The sequence below is a fragment of the Monodelphis domestica genome, chromosome 1, assembly GCF_027887165.1.
Source record: "Monodelphis domestica isolate mMonDom1 chromosome 1, mMonDom1.pri, whole genome shotgun sequence".
In the NCBI taxonomy this organism is placed as follows: domain Eukaryota; kingdom Metazoa; phylum Chordata; class Mammalia; order Didelphimorphia; family Didelphidae; genus Monodelphis; species Monodelphis domestica.
Genome location: NC_077227.1, coordinates 352400184 through 352424454, shown reverse-complemented (window position 1 = coordinate 352424454; position 24271 = coordinate 352400184). Strand labels below are relative to the sequence as shown.

General features: G+C 40.9%; 1 protein-coding gene across 2 annotated transcripts in view; it reads left to right on the top strand.

The window, feature by feature from the left end:
• FAT2 (FAT atypical cadherin 2) overlaps positions 1–24271 on the top strand; it is a 128795-nt gene that overhangs the window by 4057 nt on the left and 100467 nt on the right. The window lies entirely within an intron of this gene.

The window sequence follows — 24271 nt, the reverse complement described above, 5'->3', positions numbered from 1 at the left end:
CACCCTTTCTAGATCTTCTAAGTTATTCTTTTTTTTTTTTAATCCTTACCTTCCGTCTTGGACGTACACAATACACAGACAATACTGTGTATTGGCTCCAAGGCAGAAGAGTGGTAAGGGCTAGGCAATGGGGGTCAAGTGACTTGCCCAGGGTCACACAGCTAGGAAGTGGATGAGGTCAGATTTGAACCTACGACCTCCCGTCTCTAGGCCTGGTTCTCAATCCACTGAGCTACCCAGCTGCCCCCCTTCTAAGTTATTCTTAAAGTGAGCTTAAGATCTGGTGTGTACCAAGGGAACTTGAATTCTCTTTAGTCCATTTCTTCCTAACCCAGCTCCTTCAAGATTTGCCCATTTCTTAAAAGGGCTTGGTTCATCTTGGAGGTGAGTCACCTTACTGTCATTCTACCACAGCCAGGGAAAAGTTTCATCTATCTGATGCCTCTGACTTGCTTGCTGAGGTAAGGGATTCTGTAGAATTGCTTCCTTTTTGTAACATATACTCATCATTATTTTATGAGGTTTTGAACTGGACATGAGTTCAAATTTCCTCAGACATTTATTAGCTGTATGCTTTGGGCAAGTCACTTAACCCTATCTGCCTCAGTTTCCCTGTCTGTAAAATGAGTTGGAGAAGGAAATGGCAAACCACTCCAGGGTTTTTCTCAAGAAAGGCGTGAATGAAAAAATAAGTGAACAACTTTGAAAGAGTCATTTAGGCCTCATTACCATTTATGTGGCTTATTATAGCTCTCTATTAAAAAAATTTTTTTTGCAACAATCTCTTTTTTATATTTTTTAGTTCTAAATTCTCTATCTCCCTCCAGCTCACATTGAGAAGGCAAGAATATGATGCCCCATTATATACATGAAGCCATGCAAAATATATGTCCATATTAGCTATGTTGCAAAAAAATCCAAACCCCCAAAACAGGAAAAATTAAGTGAAAAAAATATGCTTCAGTCTGTACTTGAAGTCCTCAGTTCTGTCTCTGGAGGTGGACAGCATTTTTCATCCTGAGTCCTTTGGAATTACCATGAATCATTGTATTAATATGAGTAGTTGTCTTTCTCATTTGATCATTGTTTGAATATTGCTGTCATTGTTTAGAGTGTTTTCTTGGTTCTGCTCACTTCACTTTGCACCGCTTCATATAGGTGTTTTTCTGAAATCGTCCGGCTCCTCATTTCTTACAGCACAATAGTATTCCATCACAATTATATACCACAGCTTGTTCAACTGTTCCTCAATTTATGGGTACCTCCTCAGTTTCCAATTCTTTGCCATCACAAAAAGAGCTGCTATAAATATTTTTGTCAATATATGCCCTTGGCCTTTTTCTCTGATCTCTTTTGAGTACAGACTTAGTAGTGACATTGTTGGTCAAAGGGCATGCACAGTTTTATAGGGCATTCACTATAGGTCTCCTAACTAGTCTTCCTGTTTCCATAAGGCCCATTTCCATCCTGTCCATCCTATATATGCTACCAAAGTAATTTTCCTAATGCTGCTCTCCTTTACAAACACCATCATTGGCTCCCTGTTCAGCCTATAGGATAAAAGACAAACTCCTTCTTCTGGCCTTCAAGGCCCTAATGATCTGGCTTGAAACTACTTTTCCAAGTTGATCTCATATTAATTACCTTTGCATACTTTATGTGATAGCTAAACTTAACTCCTTACCACTCCTTGGGCTCCTCCTGTTTTCTCCTGCCTGCAAGTTATGTTGTATCCCATTCTTTATCCCTAGACCCGTGTTGGCGAAGCTATGGCATGCAGGCTGGAGGATGCCAGAGAGGGCTCCTCCCTTCCCCGTCTCCACCGACACCTGAGGACATTTCTCATATGACCCATCTCTCTGTCCAGCTGCCCAATGGGAGCGCTTCCTCCATCCCCTGTCTGGGGTAAAGGGGAGGGTCACATATGGCATGAGGGTTGCAGTTTGGGACTCCATCTCTCAGGTCTCTAAAAGGTTCTCCAGCACTGCCCTAGACTATGGTCATTTGACATTTCTATTTGCTGATATCCTTTTCTTTTGAGGTCTAGCTCAGATGCCGGTTCCCTCATGGAACTCTGCTTGATCTCAGTTCCCATGTCTCATCTCAAAGTGCGATTTCTCCAGTCTTTCAGACTTCTCTGCCTCCTCCTGTCACATTCTATGTTGTATGTCTACTTGTCTTTTTTCTATTATTATTATTAGTAGTAGTAGTAGTAATGACAATAATTGTAGCTGACATTTATGTCGCTCTTTAGAATTTACAACATCCTCAAAATCCTGTGAGGAAGGAAGTACAAATTCACATTTTGTGGATGAGAAAACTGAGGTTTGGAGAAGTTTAGTGATTTGCCAGAGTCACATAGCTAGCAAATGGTGAAGCTAAGATTCAGAGCTAGGTCTTTGGACTTCGGTCCTTAGGACAGCATAGTGCTTAGCACATAGTTGGTACTTACTAAATGATTGTTGATTTGACTGGGTGCCGGGTTATTTTTCACCTGTAGATTTCTAGTCCTTTTCACTAAGGGATCTTTTAAATCATTCCAATGCCTTCATTTTGCATACAAAGAAACTGAGACTCAGAGGGAGGGAGGAGTAATAATTGATCATCCCTTTTCTAGATGTAGGAGCTCCACAGAATACAAGAGGCCATATGGCTAATTCCTTATTTGGAGAAATGAGAATGGTTTATTCTCTGTGTGAGTGTATGTGTGAGTTAGTGTGTGAATGTTCGTGTGAGCATATGAATGTGAGTGTGTGAGAAATAGTGTGTGTGTGTGTGTGTGCTTGCACTAGTGCCCTTGTGGTGAGAAAAGGGGGAAAGGCTGAATAGGACTCCCAGGAATGAATTCATGGGAATTCACATTCGACTCCAAAGCCCACGGCAGTTGGCTTCAGTGCAGGTAGAACAGGACTGTTCATGCCAGTTATGTGGTGATGTTCACATGTGCACGTGGGCTGCTGTGTCCATGGGCATCTAAGCAGTTGGGTTCCTCTCAAGTCTCTCCTATTATGTGAATAACCAACAAATCACTGGAGTCTTTCAGAAAGCCAGTTTGCTTTAATCGGGTCCTGGGGTCCCAAGTATGGGAGAAGTAACTGCAAAGGTAGTAGTTGTAGAATCTTAGACTCAAAAGTATTTCAGGGCCATAAGGAACAGTGAAAGACCTTGAATTCAGCATGTACCTGAGCTAGGTGGCTCAGGGGATAGAGAGGCAGGCAAAGAGATGGGAAGTACTGGGTTCAAATGTGGCCTTGGACATATCCTAATTGTGTGACTGTGGGCAAGTTCCATAATCCCCATTGCCTAGCCCTTATTGCCTTTCTGCCTTGGAGCCAATACACAGTATTGATTCTAAGATAGAGGTTAAGGGTTTTAAAAATTAAAACCAAATGAAACGAAACCAAAAACATGTACCTGAGTAGGAATCTTCTTTGCAGTATTCCTCAGAAGTGATCATTTCTCTTCTTGAAAACCTTCACTGATGAGGAGCTCATTACTTTATTAGGCAGTCTATTCCACTTTGGAACATCTTAAATTGTTAAGACACTTTTCATTTTGCCAAACCCAAATCTGCCTCTTTACAAATTTCATTCACTGCATCAGCTTCTCCCTTCTGGGGTCATCAGAACCAAATGAATATTCTTCCATAGGTCAGCTCTTTTGAGCTTGGATCACCTTTCCTTTTCTGGAGTCTTGGTCTGGTTTGGTATGGGCCTATTTTTGGTTCCTAAAACCAAAATGTTTCTTCTTCCTGCTTTTGTAGAGCAGCAGGGCTGTGATCAGAACTCTGTTGTTACATGACTGTGGGATGTTTGTTTCTTGATGAATTTTCATGACCACGAGTATTTATTGCCAGTAATACATGACCACTGGAATGGGCCCAGGGAGATTGGCATCCAAGTCATGGAAAAGATAAAGATCTGCTGGTTGGGTTGAAGATGCTGAGGAATAGAGAGATTACAGAGATAGGTGAGGGATGCCTCCAGAATATCAGAGGAAGGGAAGACCTCACTGACGTATGGTATAATGGGAAATACCCTGAGGATCAGGGTTGTAGTTGTGGTTTGGCTACTCACTTGCTGTGTGTGACCTTAGGCCACTCACTACCTCTGTCTGGACTCTGGTTTCCTTATCTGTAGCATCAGGAGTTTGGATTAGATGATTTTTAATGGCTTTTCCAATGTTAGCATTCTGTGATATGTCACTTTGGGTTTGCATATCCTATCACCCCAACTAGGTGTGAAGTTCTCTGTAGGCATGGGACTTTATATTTCTTTAATGTTTCTCCTCCACGCTGCAACTTTTCTCTAGCTCTGCCTCCGGTGGTGGGGCTGTGAACAGACTGAGCTGTTAATTATTGTCATAGACAGGACGTCTACCACTAGACTCTAAGCTCCATGAAGGCAAGAACTGCATTTTATACAAACTTTATATCTTTCCCCAGTATCTGGTGCTGACTTCCTCATATCATAATGTGCACTCATTGAATGTTTGTCAAAGAGTCAAATAAATGGAAGCAGCTAGATGACTCAGTAGATAGAGAGCCAGGCCTGGAATTAGGAGGTCCCATGTTCAAATCTGGCCTCAGGCACTTCCTAACCATGTGACTCTGGGCAAGTCACTTTTCCCCCTTTGCATAGCCCTTACCACTCTTCCGTCTTGGAACAGATACTTAGTATTGATTTTAAGATGGAAGATAAATGGTTAAAAAAAGAGTCAAATGAACAAAATAATAAACAAGAGGGACTGTAGACAAGGACACCTGTTTCTAGAGTGCTTGACAACATACAGAGTAGTTTCTCATCTAGTAGGCAGGTAATATAAGGATTATACTCTAAATGAACTGAAAAATGGAAATATGGAAGCCATAATCTGTATATATCTATATCTATATCTATATCTATCTATCTATCTATCTATCTATCTATCTATCTATCTATCTATCTATCTATCTATCTATCTGTCTGTCTGTCTCCCAGATGATGCCTTCTATGATTTGGGGAGGGGAGGTTGGGGTTGAGACACTTGTAAATAAATTCTATTAATTAAAAAAAAGAGAATTATACTCTCTGCTTTACCCAAGAGGAAACCATAACTAAAGTGGTTTAGGATTATGGCATTTAGAAGCCGGAAGGTATCCTAAAGATCAGGGAGTCCAACTTTCAGATTAGGAAATGTAGGCCCAGATGAGGGAAGTCATTTGTCCAGTCAGGCCACAGAGATTCACAAGCTATCATGTTTTGGAGCCAAGATTTAAATCTGTGTCTTCTGACTTCAGTTCTTTGTTTATCTCTTTATGCCACTCTGACCTTTTTGAAGGAAAGAACAACTATTTATTCATCTGAAGTCTTGAGATCACTAGAATGGGGTTGAGGATGGTGCTGACAAAGAAGTCTTTGAGAATAATGAGCCAAGTCAACAAGTCAACAAGTATTTATTGTTAATAATAATGTTTCTGTTTTCCAATCGTTTCAGTCATATTCAATTCTTTGTGACCCCATTTGGGGATTTCTTGGCAAAGATATTTCTTGGCAAAGGAGTGGTTTGCCATTTCCTCTTCCAATTCATTTTATAGATGAGTAAACTGAGGCAAACAGTGTTAAGTGACTTGCCCAGGGTCATATAGCTAGTAAATGTTTGAAGCTAGATTTGAACTGCGGAATCTTCCTGACTTGAATCTTCCTGACTTGAAGTCCAGCGCTCTATCCAATGAGCAACCTAGCTGACCCATTAATAATAGTAGGCAGTGTAGATGGCTCAGTAGATAGAATGCCAGGTCTGGAGTCAAGAGGTCCTTGGTTCAGTCTGATCTCAGACACTTCCTGGAAGTGTGACCTTGGGTAAGTCAATTAAATCCACTTGCCTTGCTCTTACTGCTGCTCTTTTGCTTTGGAAATGATACTTAATATTGATTTTAAGAAGAAGGTAAGGACTTAAAAAGAATAGTGATTATAATAATAGCTAACATTTATATTGCACCTATTATGTGCTAGACACTTAAATTCCATCTCATTTGATCCTCATAACAACCCTGGGAGCTAGGTGTTATTATTCTCTCCATTTTACTGTTGAGGAAACCAAGGCAGGCAGAAGTTAAGTGTCTTGCTCAAGGTCACATAACTAGTACATGTCTGAGGTGGGTTTGACCTCAGATCTTCTTTACTCCTGACCTAATGAGCTAACAGTGGACCACTTAGTTGCCACCATTTATTATGTTCCAGGCACTATGCTAAGGGCTGGGGATACAAAGATGCAAAAACATGATCTCTGCCCTCAAGGAGTAGAGATTCCCCTATTCTAATAGGGGAGTCATGAGTAACAGAAATACCAGATTTATACAGTGAAAGTGGGGGTTACTCTGAGCAGGGACGGCATTAATAGCTAAGAAAGCAGAACCATGGAAAGGCTCTTGCAGAAGGTGGGATTTGAGTTAAATCTTGAAGGAAGTCAGGGGAAGGAAGAAGTGATGATGAGTGACTTCCTCCATTCCAGACATAGGGAGTTGGGGAAGAGGGGAGAAAGCCTTCATGATAGAAATAAGCAAGGCATCCTTTTCTATACATATAGATCTTTTAAAATAAAAAAAAATTCAATTACATGTAGAAATAATTTTCGACAATCATTTTCTGACATTTTGTGACTCAGATTCTCTCCCTCCTTCCCTCCCAACTCCCAGAGGCAGTAAATTGTCTGATACAGGCTATACCAGTGCTTTCATGTAATACATATTTCTATGAAAGAAGACACATATCACACATTCAATAAAAAATTCAGCATACATACATCTTTTTGTCAAATAGAGCCTGCTCTAATTGGGGGAGGAGAAGGAGGGAGACACTTGGAAATTTTAATGGAACTAATTATTATTTTTTAAACCCAAAGGCATAGAGACAAGGGATGATATGTCATGTTGGCAAAATGAAAAGTTAGGCTAGTGCTGCTGGCATTTAGCGTTCATGGAAGAGAGGAGAGTTTAAGGAGCTTGAAAAGGTAGGAAGGGGCCAAGTAATAAAGAGTTTTTAGTACCAAATACAGGAGTTTATATTTGATTCTGTAGGTAACAGGGAATGAGTAAAGTCATGGGCTGGAGAGAAGGGAAGGTGTGATTTTTTAAAAAATAGTAAAATCACTTTGGTAGTTGAGTAGAGGAATGATTTAGGGGGAAAGAGATTTAGAAGGAAACTGAGGCAGGGAGCCCAGGTAGAAGGCTTTTGCTAGAGCCCAAGAAAGAGATTATCAAAGTCTGAGTGGAGAGGAGAAGATATAGCAGAGAGATGTGAAGACAGAAACATGTGTCCTGCTGAATTCCTAGATAGAAATCCTAGGAAATGTATCAAACAGGAGAAAACCTTGTAGACTCTCCTAGGCAGGGAGGGTGAAATTTGAGAAAGACCTTGTATAGGCAGTGAGGAAGGAGAAGGGGGTGGCATTCTGAGGGCCAGGGTTGAGAGGGGCTCTTCCCCTCTTCCTTTCCTCTCTCTTTACATTGATGGATCTTGGAATCCAACATGGGGATTGTCTGATTAGAAAGCTGTTCCAGCTTGCCTCAACTTGTTTGTTTGCCTGGGGTTTGCCCTAAGCTGCCCCAACTCTCCTACAACCTGGCACAGGGGAGCCTATAGGCTCCCCTAGAGAAAACCAAAGGGGAAGGGTGGGAAAAGAGAGGGACCTGTTTGAGGAGCTGAAGGACTCCACTTAAACTTTCCTCCTCTTTCCTTCTTCCCTATCTCCCTTCCTGAGAAGTGAAGATACAGGGCAGGGGAGGGAGAAGAAGTAGGGCTTTCAAAGCTCTAACTATAATCTAGTGAAACTAGGCTTAGATTGGGAGTCAAGAGCAGAAAGAACTGTAACTGGGAATCAGAATACTCTAATCCTGAATTTACCACTGACAGGTTGTGTGACTCTGGGCAAGTCATCCACCTCTATGCTTCTCAGTTTCTCCATCTGAAAAGGGAGAAGTGAAGGAATTTGTTTAAAGTGGATCACACAACCTGTCAGTGGCAGAGCTGGGCTTAGAACCTAGTTCTCTTGACTCATAGTCTAGGTTCTTTCTGTTATTCTAGACTGCCTCCTCCCCAGGAACTTTCATAGTCCCTGAGAGAACATTTGAAAATGACTCATGAATGTTCATATTGAGCTCTGGGTCCACTTCTGCCCATCTTTGTCACTGACACATTCTTCCTTCCACTGCCGGAATAATCTTTCCCTGTAGTTGATCATGTCACTTCTCCTTAAAAAACTTCAGCAGAGGGGCAACTTGAGAGCACAGTGGGGAGAGCGCCAGGCCTGGAGTTGGGAGGATCTGAGTTCAAATATGACCCCAAATACTTCCTAGCTGTGTAACTCTAGGCACCTAATCCCATTGCCTAGTCCTTACTGCTCTTCTGCTTTAGAATCAATATCAGACATGACTGAAATTACTAAACAGCCCAAAGGTGATTGGCAGCTCTGAAATTTTAAGGTGAAGAAGGTGGTGTGGGGATAAGACCCTAATCTAGTAGTACTATACAAAAGGAAGGAAGGCACAGTGGATTGATTCCTGAGTAGCCAGGCACCACTGAGTAGTGTGCCTAGAACAGTATTCTCACCTTCCTACTCTTCTCCTTTGCCTAATTTTCCTCTAGACTCTTTTGAGTCAGATGGAACTCCACTCCCTCTCCCACCTTCGTGCCATCAGCCAGCTAGCATGCCATTGTTATTAGGTTCACCTACTCTTTTGGCCTGTGATGATGCATGGGATGGCAGCAAGGCAGACACCCACCTTATCACTCAGCCCCTGCCAGAGTTGACTAGTTCTTAGTTGACTCAGAACATGGTCTTCCTTGATCCATTATGGCCAGGGAAGGTCATAACTATTATTTATAAAGTCAAAAGGAAACTTAGAGGCTAATAGTCCAACCACATTTAGAGATGTCAAGAGGAAGACTTAGAAAGGATGAATCTAAGGTCACACATACTTTGGTGCAATTTCCATTGAAAGTGCTGGGGAGGCAGTCTTGTTTAGTGGCTAGATCTTCAGAATGGGCTTCAAGACACTTGAGTTCTATTCCACACTATGCCGATAATAAGCTAGGTGACATTGTAGTATAATGTGAAGGCTTTGGACTCAGAGAACCTGGGTTCAAATCATGACTCTGATCCTTACTAGCTGTTTAACCTTGAACAGGTCACACAATCTCTCAGGTCCTCAGTTTGCTCATCTGTGAAATGGTGGGATTGGATTAGATCTCTAAGGTAGCTTCTTCTAGAGTCCTGTGACCTTGAGTAAAGTATTTCACTTTTGTGGTTCTCAGCTCCCTTATCTGGGAGCTCTTTCATTTTTTAGCTTTAAAATAGCAGGTAATAATACTTTCATGACCTATAGCCCAGGACTTCAAGGCAAGAACTTTGTGAATTGATTTGTAGAGATTTATAATATTAAAAGTTTCTGTAGCTATCCTTATACAACCTCTTGAGTTCGGCGATGTATAAGGATCATTTTGTTGAGACCTGTACTTTCATTGCTATAAGAAGGTCCCAGTGTGGTTGCATCCAGTGATGAAATTTGATAACTGGTCTCAATCAATCAATAAACATTTATTAAACACCTACTATGTGCCAGCCAGTGCTAAACATTGGAGTGACAAAAAGAGGCAAAAGACAGCTCCTGCCCTCAAGGAGCTTACAATATGAGACAGACAGCATGCAAACAAATATGGACAAACAAGCTATATACAGGATGACTAGTAAATAATTAACAGAGGGAAAGCACCAGAATTAAGAAGGGGAAAGCTTCCTGTAGAAGTGGGATTTTATTTGGGACTTAAAGGAAGCCAGAGAGGTCAGTAGTAGTAGGAGATGAAGAGGGAGAGCATTCCAGGCCTGGAGAACAGCCACAGAAAATGCCCAGAGTCAAGAGATCTTATTCATGGAACTGCCAGGAGACCAGTGTCACTGGCTCAGAGTCTGTGTCAGAGAGTAAGGTGTAAGAAGACTGGAAAGGTAGGAGGGAGCTAGGTTTTGAAGGTTTTTGAATACCACACAGAATATTTTATATTTGCTCCTGGAGGCAACAGGAAGCCACTAGAATTTATAGAGCAGAGGAGTGACTTGGCCAGACTTTAGGAAAATCACTTTTGTGGCTGGAAGGAGCCTGGATTGGAGGACAGAGAGACTTAAGACAGAAGAGACCCACAGCAGGCTTTTATAATAATCCCAGGCTTAAATTGATGAGGACCTATACTGTATTAGTGTTAGTAGTAGGGTAGTGTTAGTCTCAGGGGGTATATTCAAGAGAAATTAGAAAGGTAAAATCAACAGACCTGTACACAACTTAGAGTCTTCAAGACTGACCCAAAGTACTGACAAGTTAGGTGACTTGTTCATGGTCACATAGCTCTTATGTGTCTGAGGCAGGATTTGAATTCAGGTTTTCCGAGTTCTAGTTCTTGACCTCTATCAGGGTATGATACTTCTCCTGTAAATATTATTATACCTGTTATATTGAAGAGGAAACCAAGGCTTAGAAGGTGAAACAACTTGCCCATGGTGACAATGGGCAGTATCAAGGACAGGGACTATAAATGTGAGCTTATTGCTGGCTCAAGAAGAAGGAATTTTCTCCCCCTTAAGTGACATTTCCCATTGTTAGCAGGTCGGTGACTGAGCTGATTGGAGGCGGGGGCTCTAGCCCATTGACTTAGGTGCCATTCTATTCCATGACATTTTTTCACCCAACCCTCCCTCCCTCTCCCTTGAGGTGTGAGTGAGGTCATGTCTGTTACCTTTCTGAACTCATTTGGAAGGAAGGAGTGAGAAGAATAGAAATTATTCTCATTATTTTAATATTGCCTCAAGTTGGAGCATGAGTTTTGCCTTCACTACCTCTATGGAAGCAAAGAAAAGGGAGGAAATCTTTTGTTCCTTGGAGCACGAGTTGTTTGGGGCTCAGGGACACAAGCAGGCCTGAGGAGGGTATATAGAAAGAGGAGCATTCTGTGTTCTGTGTTCTAAGGGCATTTCCTACTCTGCCATCATGTTGTGCAGTATCTAGCTTCCTGCTGTGTTCTAAGGTCCCTTCCAGCTCTGACATCCTATGATTCAATGAGCATAAACTAATTTTTATTGAGAGCAGCCTGGCATTTGGCTGGTCATTGCTAGCCCTTACTCTTCCTGAAGTTTGTTGACATCTCTTCCATCTCCATATTCTCATCAAATTTCCCTTTTGGGACTAATTTAACTCTTTAATATTGCCTTTGTATAAAGAAGGAAAAGCAGGGGCAGCTAGCTAGATGGCACAGTGGATAGAGTATCAGACCTTGGAATTGGGAGGTCCTGGGTTCAAATGTAGCCTCAAATCCTTCTACCCATGTAACTTTGGGCAAGTCACTTTATCTATCTCTTGACTTTTTATTTAAGTTTAATTAATTAATTAAGAATATTTTCCCATGGTTACGTGATTCAGGTTCTTTCACTCCCCTCCTTCCCCTTCCAACCCCCTCCTGTAGCCAATGAGCAATTCCACTGAATTTTACATGTGTCACACTGATCAAGACCTATTTCCATATTATTAATATTTGCACTAGGGTGACCATTTAGAACCTTGACCTTTTATCTTAGAGTTATTACTAGGACAGAAAATGAGGATTAAAAAAAACAAATAAATAAGAAGTAAGGGCAACACACTTTGTATTTGGCTCCAGTATCACCACACCTCACCCCAATGATATATGGGATGGCATTTAGCAATCTGGTCCTCCTTTATACTTATGACCATCTAGCACACTTGGCTGGGCACTGTCATAGCCAGAGTAAATCCTTCATCTTTCTGGAGCTCTCTGGCTAAAAGTATATTTCAAAAGATTGCACCCCTTTGGCTTTTAGGCCCTTGCCATAAATAACCTTCATAAAAACCAACCTTGTCTTTGGCAACTTGAGAAAAGAAATTTCCCAGCTTTCATCTTCTGTCTCTGAAAACCTAGAATAGCCAACTACAGCAGGATAGTGGGTTTGAGATGAGAGAAGAGCTCCCTAGAGTGACACAGATGAGATAGTATGCAGGTAGGACTGGAGTGAGTACAGAATTAGCTAAAAGGTCAAACTCAAAGACTGTTAATTAATGTATGGATGTCAATCTAGAGGAACGTTTCTAATGGCAACCACAAGGTTCTACTCTTGGTCCAGTGTTGGTCAACATTTTCATCAGTGCCTTAGATGAAAGCATTAATACCAGAATTCTCAGATTTCCAATGACAAGAAGCTAGATGGGATATCTAATGTCTTACCTGATGGGATTAGGTATCTCAAAGAGCTCAAAGTATATGTGACAATGAGCGCTGAGTCTTAATTTAGGAATATTCATCTGTGTGAATTCAAATTCAGTCTGAGATACTTAGTAGCTATGTGACTTAACCCTATTTTTCTCAATTTCCTCTTCTGTAAAATGAATTAGAGAAGGAAGTTGGAGACTACTCAGTATCTTGCTGAGAAAATCCCAAATAGGGGCATGAAAAGTCAACCACGACTGAAATGATTGTACAACAAAAAGGAATGCAAGCCTAGAAAGAAGTTCATATAAAAAAGATATGGGTTGGGAGTTTTGGTGACTCCAAACTCAGAATGAATCAGTAGTGGTGGTGGGGGGCAGTCAGGAAAGGGTGGTAAGGATCTTAGGCTGCATTAGTTGAAATTCAAGGTCTAGTATGAGGTAGCTGACAGATCCACTGACCTCTGCCTAGGAAGGACATTGACAAACTGAAGTAAGAGAATATGAAGATCAGAATGGTGAGAGAACTAAAACTTATCTTTCAGATGTTGAGTAGCATTCTTCATTATAAGTTCTAGGTAATCATAGTTGATCATTGCACTGAGCAGCATCCTTAAGTCTTTAAAATCTTTAAATTATATAAAATCTTTAAAATATTCATGTTTATAATATTGTTGTAGTATGATTTGTTCCTGGTTTTGTTCATTTCTCTTTACATCATTTCATACAAGTCTTCCCAGGTTTCTTTGAAACCATCTATTTTTATTATTTCTTATGGCAAAGTAATATTCCATATTTGTACAAAAATAGTCATAGAAGTGCCCTTTGTGGTGGCAAAAAATTTTGGAAAATGAGGGGGTGTTCCTCGATTGGGGAATGACTGAACAAATTGTGGTATCTGATGGTGATGGAATACTATTGTGCTTGATTTCTATACGAACTGAAAAGACTTCCATGAACTGATGTGGAGCAAAATGAGCAGAACTAGGAGATCATTGTACACAGAAAATGAAACATTGTGTAATGATCAAATGTAATCGACTTTGATACTAATAGCAATGCAATGATACAGGACAATCCTGAGGAACTTATGAGAAAGAACGCTATCCACATCCAGAGAAAGAACTGTGGGAGTAGAAACACAGAAGAAAAAACATATGATTCATCACTTCTTTATATGGGTATAGGATTTGGAGTTTTGGTTTTTAATAGACTACTCTATTACAAAGATGAATAATATGGAAATATGTTTTGAACAATGATACATGTATAGCCCAGTGGAATTGCTTCTTGGCTCCAGGAGTGTGTGTGTGGGGAAGGGTAGAGAAAGAACATAAATCATGTAACTATGGAAAAATATTTAAAAAAATAAAATAAATAAAGTAGTATTCCATTATATTAAAATGTCATAATTTGTTCATTCTTTCCCCAAATGATAGCTACCTTCTTGGTTTCCAGTTCTTTGTCAGTACAAAAAAAAATTCTTTTTTAGACATATAGGACCTTTTCTCTCTTTGAGTTCTTTTGGGGGTATAACAGTAGTATCACTGAGTCACAGAGTAACATTTTCTATACCAGTTTAGTAACTTTGGAGTCATAGTTCCAAACTATACTAATTCAGAACTCCACCAGTGTAGTGTGCATCAGTGTGCTTGATTTTCCATAGACCCTCCAACAACTATCATTTTCCTTTTCATTCAATTTTGCCAATCTAATGGGCAAGAGTGGGTAACTGCAAAGTTGTTTTAATTTGCATTTTTCTAATTATTAGTGACTAAATGATTTTTTCATGTGGCTATTTAGAAATTGGATTTCTTCCTTTGAAAACTGCCTATTCATACCCTTTTTTATTAGTTGGGGAAATGATTCTTATGACTAATTTACAAATGAGAACTTTATTAGGCAAACTTACTCAGTGCTCTACCCTTCTAGTTAGCTATTTCCTTCCTAATCTCATCTGTATTGGTTTTGTTTGTGTGAAATTTTAAGAAAATTTAATTTAATCAGAATTGTCTTATTTTATCTTTTGTGAGTCTCCCTATCCCTTGCTTGGGCATAAACTCATTCCCTTGATAGAGATCTGAAAGCAATTTCTTCCCTGTTTCTCTACTGTGATTATGATTACATCATGCTTTTTACATACGGTATGTTGTTTGAGCTTCACAATGCATTCCTCCTGTTATTATCCCCATTTTACAGATGAGGAAAATGAATTAAGCTTAGAGAGGTTCATGGTTTCCTAGTTTGTAAATATCTGAGGCAAGATCTAAACCTAAGTGTTCCTGGATCCAAGTTCAGTGCTCTTGCCATCAGCCCATATTGCTTTTCTCCTGGAGAAGAGATGATTTAGGGAAATATAATAATTGCTTTAAAAAATTCTTAGATCAGATATGTGGAAAGGGATTTGACTTATTCTACCACAGGAGAGAATCAGAGACAATGGTGGGAAGTTTCAAGGATGCATATTTCACTCAGCATAATAATAATAATAACGATGATGATGATAATAACCAACATTTACATAGTGCTTACTATGTGCTAGGCACTGTGCTAAGTGCTTCGCAATTATTATCTTCTTATTAATAATGATAGCTAACATTTACATAGTGCTTATGATATGCTGGGCACTGTGCTAAGTGGTTTACAATTATTATCTTATTTTTATTATTAATAATAATAGCTAACATTTACATAGTGCTTACTATGTTAAGTGCTTTACAATTATTATCTTATTAATAATAATAATAGCTAACATTTATTGTGCTTACTATATGCCAGGCATTGTGCTAAGTGTTAACAATTATTTCATTTGATGCTCATAATAGCTTTGGGAGGTATGTGCTCTGATTATACTCATTTTACAGATGAGGAAACTGAGGCAAACAAGGTTTAAGGAACTTGTCCAGGGTCTTACAGCCAGTAAGTTTCTGAGGCCAAATTTGAAGTTGAATCTTCCCCTCCAAGCCTGGTGTATGGAAGAATTTTCTAACATTCAAAGCTATCTAAAAGTAAATGACTTGCTTTGGGACATATTTAAGCAGAAGTTACATGATGAATTGTTGGGGTGCTATGGAGAAGATTTTTACTTTGGTGAGGAGGTCAGACTTTGTGATCACTGAGGTATGTTTGAATTCCTTGATTTTGGTGCCCAAAACTAACAGGCAGTATGGATGCTGATAAACTAGGGAGGCTTAGCTGAGAGAGGCAAGTTTACTTGGAAACTCAAGATTCTCAACTTTGACACCTAGTGAGGTGACCTGTGTTTGCCTCTGGAAAGAGTAGCCCGATGGGATGCTCTCTTCGGCTGGAGGGGTGGAGCTATCCCCTCCCAGCCAGGGAGCCCAGTACAGAAGAAATTTGAGCCTGGCTAGATCTGGAAGCTCTATCAAATGGTTTATCAAAGACAGAAATGTGGGCAGAGGTATCAACAGGGCCTAGGCGTAGCCCCATTCAGGGTAGGATTTAAGGGTCTAGGAAATTTCCTGGAAAGTGTCTTCCACCTACCCACACAATCTGATTTAAAGGTTTGAGAATTCTCCCCCCTCTACATTTGAGATTGTACTGAGAACTTTGTTCTTCTCTTTATTTGCTAGGGGAAAAAAAACCAAATATATTACACACCACTATTTAAATGATGATTTGTTAGAGTTCTAAGATCCCTGGACTTGGAGTCAGAAACTGGACTTGGTTCCAGTTAGGGCTCAGATACTTACTAACTACAAAACCATGAACTCCCCCCTAATTTCTTTGTGGCCCAGTTTCTTCCTACTTAAAATGAGGAATGAAATATTTGTACTACTCACCTCATGAAAGTTGTGAGAAGGCTCTGAAATGCCCTAGAAATGTAAGATATTATCGTGTTTCAGTCTTTGATTCTCATTAAAATGCATATGCATCTCTCCCACTTGTGCTAGAAGCTATTCTTAGTCATCCACACCTTAGTGTGATTGACTAATGGAACTTTTTGTGAAAATAGTATTTGTTGGGGGAAGCTAAATGGCTCAGTGGACAGAGAGCAGGTTTGGAGAAGGGAGGTCCTGGGATCAAATCTATCCTCCGAACTGTGTGACTCTGGGCAATTCACTTAACCTCCATGCCTAGCCCTTGACCACACTCTTCTGCCTTAGAACCATACATAGCATTGATTCTAAGAAGGATGGTTAAGTGTTTTAAAAAAAAGAAAAGAAAAGAGTATTTGGTGGAGGAAAAGGAGGGCAGAGCAGAGCAGAGCAACTGATGAGGCAAAGGCAGAGGCAACTTCTACCAAAGAGGTGGAAGGACTTTTTCAAGGGAATGTGTAATTTTCAGTTCTGCATATGAGGGAGAAGAGTCAATAGAAGTGGGTTCTAGGGACATCAAAGACAAGCGGTACCTCTCTTGAGACTTTATTAGGTCTAGCCTAATGTTGGGGATATCTTCTGGTCTTCTGATCAGGGCAGAAGACCTGCCTAATTTAAGCAAGGAGCTCAGAAGCCATGGTTGTTCCATTTCTAGGATTCACAGCTGATTTTCCTCCTCAGGCGTTTTCCCAGAGTTATGGCAGTTCTCCTCCACCTTCTCCCTTAGGAAAATGTAACCTGGTAGTAGATGGTTATGAATGGCTGGATGGCATAGTGGATAGAGTGCGAGGACTAGTGTCGAGACGACAAGTTCAAATCCAGTTTCAGACATTTACTAGCTGTGTGACCCTGGGCAGTCACTTAACCCAGTTTGCCTCAATTTCCTCATCTGTAAAATGAGCTAGAGAAGGAAATGGCAAATCACTCCAGCATCTTTGCCAAGAAGATCCCAAATGAGAAGGATACAGTTAGTTGAACATTCCTAAATAACAAGGCAGACAGTGATTGCTTGGCTCTGAGCTGGACAGGGTCAGTCTTACTCTTGAACAGAGAATGCAACTACTTAGTTTTGAGGATTTTAGGTACACTAAGAAGGACACCTTGCCTAAAAATAATTGGGGGCAAGCTCTTCAGGTATGCTATTAAAATTCAGTTCTTCAATTATTTCAGAAAGTGTCTCCTCTAGTATCTGTAAAGCAGTACTTTCATCGTTGGGAATGCAAAGATGAAAAAAGTGTCTCCTTTGAAGGAGTTTATAGTCTTTAGAAGGGATATACGATATATACAGATAATCAAGATACATGGCAGACTGATGGGTTCAAAGAAGCCCAGGCAAAGGGCTATAAGAAATTTAAGATAAGCAGAACCAGGAGAACATTGCAGAGTAACAGCAATATTGTATGATGACCAACTGTGAAAACTTGGCTACTCTCAGCAATGCGGTGATCTAGGGACAATCCTGAAACACTTTGACAGGGAATGGTACCCACCTCCAGAGAAAGAACTGTTTGAGTCATCAGTGTATTTTGAGGTTTTGGTTATGTATAAGTTTGCTCTTACAACAATGACCAGTGTTGAAGTGGATTTTATATGAAAAAAATTTAAAAAAAGAGAAATTGAAGAATAATATTCCTTACCATCATAAAATATAGTTTTTAAGCACTTTAAGGTCAACATTTTCTTAACAAAAATCAGGTAAGGTAATATAATTTTGAGCAGCAAGATGACTCAGTGGATAGAGTGCCTGGCCTGAAATCAGGAAGACTCCTCTTTGTGAGTTCTAATTCAGCCTCAGATATTTATTAGCTTTATGATTCTGGATAAGTCACTAAACCCTGTTTGCCTCAGTTTCCTCTTTTATAAAATGAGCTGGAGGAGGAAATAACAAATTACTCTAGTATCTTTGCCAAGAAAACTCAAATGGAGTCACAAAGATTTGGACATGACTGAAAACAACTGAACAAAAAAAATATAGTTTTACAGGTGATAAAACTGAGGCTCAGAGTCAGGTGTCTTGCTCCTGGTCACACAGAGAACAATTCCAGCTATGTGTGTTTATTTGTGGCTGAGTGGGGGGTTGGGGGAGGTAAGATGGATTAGGAAGTAGTAGTCAGGGAAGGCATCAAGAAGGAGACATCGGCTTCCTTGCTGGGTGACCCTGGGTAAATCACTTAACCCCCATTGCCTAGCCCTTACCACTCTTCTGCCTTAGAACCAATACCCAGTACTGATTCTAAGACAGAAGGTAAGGGTTAAAAAAAAAGAGGCAGCAACTGAGTAGGGAATGAAGGAAGGGATTTCAACAGTAGAACTACTATTGGCCCTAAGCAGCTGGGGCATTGGATTAATTTAACTGACCACAAAAAAGAAGCCTGTTTATGGTGTATGCACGTATTTGGTAATCACCAGGTTCAATCCTGGGGAAGCTTCTATGAAAACCTGGCTCATTAAACTCCTACTTCATTATCTTGAGTATTTCAGTCTAGGCTGGGATGACAGGAAGCTTGGAATAAAAAGGTATTTAATGAACAATTTCAATTAGGTATGGGACAGATATTTATTTCCTCTGTACCAAGAAATGCTAAAAGAGACATAGATTTCACACATTGACAGAATGCCTTAAAACTGGATTTAGTAACTTGATTTATAACAACTGTTATAATCTACTGAGAGAAGAGGTTGTTTGATTGCATTTAAACATGAAGCAGTTTGCAGAACTGCTGATAAGGCATTTACTTTTCACATCTCCATTCTGCATTCTTTCCTCTTTAAAGTATATGCCTTTGGCCAAACCACACCAAAGGTTTGGCCTCTTCCCCTTGTTGGAGATTATTTTCTCCAGCGCAGAAGTTTGGCTTGTTTCCAGTGAGCTCTGCTCATTAGACCCACAATCTCTGGAACTCATGAGGTCACCAGTGTCATGGGGCAAGTGAAGACCAAGTGATCACTCAGATTTTCAGCACCATACCAAAAGGACAAGTCTGGTGCTATGCCACGACATGGCCAAAAACAGCCAGGAAGTTTGTTGTCCCCAAAGGCCCAACAACTGAGTCATTCCCAGCAGGATATGGTCAGAATATATGTGTATGCTCCACATAACCTACCTTATGTGGATTATGTGAGCAAAGGCAGAGAGATGGCAGAGGACACACTAAGATCTGGATGATGAGCAGCTCAATTTAGTTGAAGCATAAAGTATTGTTACTCCTATTTTTAAAACTTGAATGTTTACAACACTCTTCTTAATGACCTTGGGAGGCCTTAGGGAGTATAAATATAATAATTTCCCCTGGAGCAATGTCCTTTGGCTTTACAGATGAAGAAACTGAAGCTCAGAGAGAAAAAAAAAACCCAACACATTTGCTCAAGGTTACACAATAAATGGCTGAGCCAAGATTGAAATTTTAGCTTTCTAACTCCAACTCTGATAGTCTTTCCAATATATACCACAATGGACCTCTACTAAAGGAAAAGCAGTGAGCTAAGATGGGAAAAGGACACTGGAGTCAGATTGTAGAGAACTTTGAATGCCCAGAAGAGATTCTCATTTAGCTATTATCTGTCACTGAAAGAAGTAGATGAGCAGTCCTGAAAAGGGCTCATCATGCCCTCACACTAGAGGTGCTAGTCCTCCGTGAATACCCCATATGCCCCTGCTCATCCCTGTTGGTGTCTACCTTTCACTCACCTGTGGCTCTAAGAAGCTGTAAGAGTGCTCAGTGGCTACAGCCTGGTAAAACTATCTTGGTAGATGGGCTAAACCAGGTTGACCTCAAACCAGTCAGCAAGTTAGGAGGTGTCTACCCCAAACATTTGAAGACTTTTTGTGGTGGAATAATGGATGAGAACAGTTTGTTCCAGCAACCACGAAGCTATGAAGGTGACTGGCTAAAGCAGGTCCTGTGGAGTGCTTAGAACTTGGTCAGATATCACAGTCTCTAAGAATATCCACTGCATCCCTGGCCATTGCCAGGGTTAGTTACCTGATTTTTCTTTTACCTCTGAACTCTGATGATGTGGGAAGAGAAAGTAAGGCTGATGACTTTATGCAACTCTGCCTCGCTTTAGTTCAATTCACTCAAAAGCTAAGACATCACCTCTTAGGGTCATTGGTCCTCTTAGAAAACTGAGGATGAGCAAGTCTGCCATAGATATCTCAGTGTGAATAGATTTATCAGCTATTTTCCTGAGGCAAGATTCACTGGGTGTTGCATGATAGAGAGTATAGGAGGGACCTAGACCTGTGGGATGGCCTGAAGGAGAAGAAGGGGCACCAAAAGGGATGTTTGGGGTCATGGACAACCAACTTTGCCCTTATTGAGGGAGGAGGGCATAGATTTTTCCTGATTCATTGGGCAGGCAAACAGGCCCAATAATGTATTTGGTCCTTCAGGTACTTTCATGACAGTATCACCAAGTCTCAAATATTTTATCTCAATGATACTACAGCCTGGGAAACTTGGAGGAACCCAGGTTTCAGGAACCTCTAAGTGTCTGATCTTAGTGACTCTATGGGTGGCCTTGGGCAAGCCATTCAAATCACAGTTTTCTTATCTATGAAATGGGCATAGAAGGGCAGATGTTTCCCAGAGGTATTGTGTGGGTTACTAATTAATGCCTGGGAAATAGGAAGCTCTGATGATGGAAGAAAGGCTATTATTACTGGTGAAGCTGAGAATGGCCCAGCTGTTCTTTAGAATTCATGTGAGTGATGGATAAGGATGTCTTTCCTTGAATTCAAGATTTCTAAAACATTTCATCAGGAGCATCTCTAATGTAAGCATAGTTTGATCTTTAATCAAGTACATTCCATTTGAAATCTTTGGACTTGTTTCAAATCCTGGCTCCACTTTTTACTAACTGGGTGATTTTGGGAGAGTTATTCAATGAGTTTGGGCCTCAGTTTCTTCCTCTCTGCAGAATAAAGGAATTGGGTTCAATATTTCTTAAGGCTCTTTCCAGTGCTAATGGAGTCCTATCATCCTGTATCCTTTCTGGCAGACTTAATAGGCCAAGGTATTTTGGCAAGACACATGGCTGGCCAATAAGAAAGGATTCAGGATTCATAGTGGACAGCATGAATTCCTGTCTTCTACAGGACAGACTGTGGTCACTCAGTTATTTCAAGTCTTTGTGACCTTATGGGCCACAGCTATCTTCTTGGCAAGGATACTGGAGTGGTTTGCCATTTCCTTCTCCAGTGGATCCTCTTGTCAGTCAATCAGAGGTTAAGTGATTTCCCCAGGATCATATAGCTAGGGAGTATCTGGATCTGAATTTGAACTCGGGCCCAGTGCTCTTAACTACCGAGCCACAGCTGTATCTACTGTCCAGGAATTATTTTGAAAAACAAACATATTCAACTAAAATTTTTCTAAGCTTTTAATTGGTTGATATGCCATGTTCAACCAAACATTGACTTACTAAACTATCAGAGACCAGTAAAGATGTTTTAAAGGCAAAGAGAAGGCTCAGTAGAAAAGATTAGGAATGAGGACACTGGGTTTAAGTACTGTCTCTGTCACTTAAGGTCACCATGTGACCTTGAGCAAGTCTCTCTGCCCCTTTGGGTCTCAGTTTCTCCATCTATAAAATGAAAGGGCCGGATCAAGTATTCTCTGAGCTCCTTTCAACCTCTAATTCTTTAATTTTTTTGAATCCTTATCTTCTGTCTTAGACATTCTACTAAATATTAGTTCTAAGGCAGAAGAGAGGTAAGGGCTAGTCAATTGCTGTTAAGTGACTTGCCCAGGGGCACATAACTAAGAAGTGCTGAGACCAGATTTGAACTCAGGACCTCCCCACTCCAGGTCTAGCTCTCTATCCTTGGAGTCATCTAGCTGCCTCATATCCTATAATTCTTTGAATATGCATATTTACATGTGGGTGTTCTTAAAGCCTTCAGCTGTACATGATTTTATGTAGATATATATTAACACACATATATAGGGTCATACACAAACACCTCCACACATGTGTATACACAAATACTTACATACTTGCATAAAGGTACATGTATTCACCTAAGCTCACCTTTCTTTCTGGGTCTGAAAAGCCAACAGAGCGTTTTGCAAAGCCCCTGAGAAGCTTTAGAGTGTTGCTGGGTGGGTATTGCCTCCCTCTATTGCTAGTGGCTAGGTGAGGGCCATTTGCCAACTTAAATTGTGGCCATTAGCCTGGCCCTGTCCCTTGTTCAAGGCTCAGATAAGCCTGGAGTTGCCCCAAGTTTCCAGCTCTGATATGTTCTAGTCACGGGGTGGGCTCCATGTGCCATACAGAGAGAGAGTCAGAGAGGTATACCTGCCTGTTCACATTCAGTGGGCTTAGATATGGTGGTTAAAGGGTAGTGCACACTTATTCACAGAGGCAGGCTTATATGTACGTGCGGCGCTGCAATCCCAGGCACTGGGTCCTCTCCTCCTCCCATCTCCTACTGAGCCCCTCTCCCTGTCCCTGCCTCCCTACACCACCATCCTCATAGGAACTGCTCAGCAAGGTGCGTTTGTTGCAGCAGCAGCTGGAAGGCTGAGCCTGTTGAAGCCTGCCCAGTAGGGCTGATGACCTGGGCGAGGGGGAAGATTTTCTGCATACCAGGGGAGGCAAAGAACTCTAGGGGAGGCTGTTCTTGGGCCAAGTTCTATCCTGAGTTATTGAGAGTGTGCCTAAGACTTTGAGGAGCAGAGAGATGGTGCCCAAAGGCTAAGGACCTTACCCCCAGAATCTGCTTCCATACTGCGATGAGATAGGATAGTAATTCCAACTGGGGGAGGGTCTCCTCCCTTCCTTGTGCCCAGAGAATAGGCAGTGCTGCTCTCAGTTTAATTTGGGCCATGTAGAGGGTAGTATGAATTTGACTTTGTCCCTATTGATTCTCTTGAGGTTGGGGGTTCCCTAAGTATGTGTGGTGATGGTGGTATGTATTTGAGTGGGAGGGGAAGGTATGTGTAAGAAATTCAGCTCTGCCACAGTCTCTAGGGCATCTTTGTAGGACAGTCTCTACCTTTACCCCCACCCTCATTCTCTGTGGCATGCTCCTGGGAAGATGGTCGTTGCTGGCAGCCTCTTGGATTTGAGGCTCGCCATTCCCTCTACCTTGGAAATTAACTCTTCCTGGTCTCTGAAGACAAGAGGCACCTGGAGAAACAAGTCCTTCCTGTTTTACCCAGGAATGCATTTAACACCTGGAAGGCCACTCTGTGCCAACCTGGATAAATGTCAGACCATACTCAGAGGCAGCACCCACTTTGGGACTCCCATTGAAAATACCCCCCCAACACTGCCCCAGGGATATTTAATCCCATTCTCACACTCAACTGCCAAGGACTGGAGACCTAGATCCTAATCTTGTTTCTATCTCTTACTGGTTGTGTGACCTTGGCCAGATGGTAACAATAGCACCTTATACTGGGATACTTTGTCAAAACAGTTTCGTTATCATAGTTGACTCTCACAGCACTCTGCAAGGTTGGTGGGGCAGATATTTTTATTTCCTTTTTATAGGAGAGGCAATAGGTGCTGAGACTGCGATTTATCACAGATTACCCAGAGGAAGCAATAGATCCAGGACTAGAACTCATGGTCCATGGCTCCTTTCCATTATACTGAAGGAAAATATTTCAGAGATAGAGATGTGAAGGACACACCAGGAAGCTGAAATTTCTGTCCCTGAGTTCTTTTCAACCCAGGATTAGGTGTAGTCTTGTCTCGAAGACAGAAACAGGATAACTTCCAAATATTCCAGCCCCAGGATTCTGCCATGTAAAGATTTGCCAGGTTTCCCTTAAGACTTTGATTTTATTTAGGGAGTAGGTTTAAGTGGCATTGTTCAGGAATTCAATTCCGCAGATATTAATTAAATGCTTACCATTTGCCAAGCCTATTCTAGACAGTGGGAGATACAAAATTGTTTTGTTTTGTTTTTTCTTAAAGCTCAACAAACGACTCAGCCACTTCCTTTATAATTTAATAAGGGGGAGGGAGAATACCATCCATACAAATTAGAATGTTACCAAGTAGAAAGTGATGGAAGAGGGGAAAAAAGAATTAGACAATTTGAGGAGAGATCCTTTTTGGTTGTAGTGATCAGGGAATGTTTCCTGGAGGAGGTGGCACTTTGGAGGAAAAGATGAATGTGAACAGTTGAAGATGGGGGCAGGGCATTTTAGGCACCTACATGCTTAAAGTATAT